Here is a 595-nt window from a genome sequence, read left to right as displayed (position 1 = left end):
TTGAGTAGAACCTTTGTTTCAGATTCTCTATGGTTAGTCCTTCAGGACATAAAATAACTAAAGACTCTGATCAAAATAATTTCAAGCAACAATTTTTCTCAAATTAGAGCACATTTATAAAAGAGCCCAGAAAAGTCAAATCCTCACCATGTATTTGAAAAAGGCCTCTCCTGTAATATTAGTATAAGATCAATATATAATTATTACGGTGCTGTGAATTCTGAACTATGTAGATTACTCACTTTTTATTCTCAGCAAAATTTTAATCCAAGTTGGCTTCCTCCTGCTACCCAGAGTATTTCTCAGCCACCACCTTCTACTATTAGTAAGAATTTATTTTAACATTAGCCTAAGTAAAATGATCAGGAAAATAAATCTACACACACATTAAGTAGAGCACCCCAAGTAAAATGCTTAGAATAATCAATATATTGTAATAACATTATGGAAAGTATGTATTTATAGCATATGCTATTTTTATGAACTATACCTAAAATTTTTACCAATAAAACTATGAACACTTACAGATAATCCAGTTTAAGTTTTAGGTCTCAGGACTCCTTACTCCCATCAGAATTTCATAATGCATCAATGT

General features: G+C 30.8%; 1 protein-coding gene across 1 annotated transcript in view; it reads right to left on the bottom strand.

The window, feature by feature from the left end:
- ALG13 (ALG13 UDP-N-acetylglucosaminyltransferase subunit) overlaps positions 1-595 on the bottom strand; it is a 62,015-nt gene that overhangs the window by 56,023 nt on the left and 5,397 nt on the right. The window lies entirely within an intron of this gene.

Source organism: Crocuta crocuta, unplaced genomic scaffold, assembly GCF_008692635.1.
Source record: "Crocuta crocuta isolate KB4526 unplaced genomic scaffold, BGI_CrCroc_1.0 scaffold1112, whole genome shotgun sequence".
Classification (NCBI taxonomy): Eukaryota; Metazoa; Chordata; class Mammalia; order Carnivora; family Hyaenidae; genus Crocuta; species Crocuta crocuta.
The sequence above is the reverse complement of the archived record's forward strand: the minus strand, read 5'-3'. Positions and strand labels throughout refer to the sequence as shown.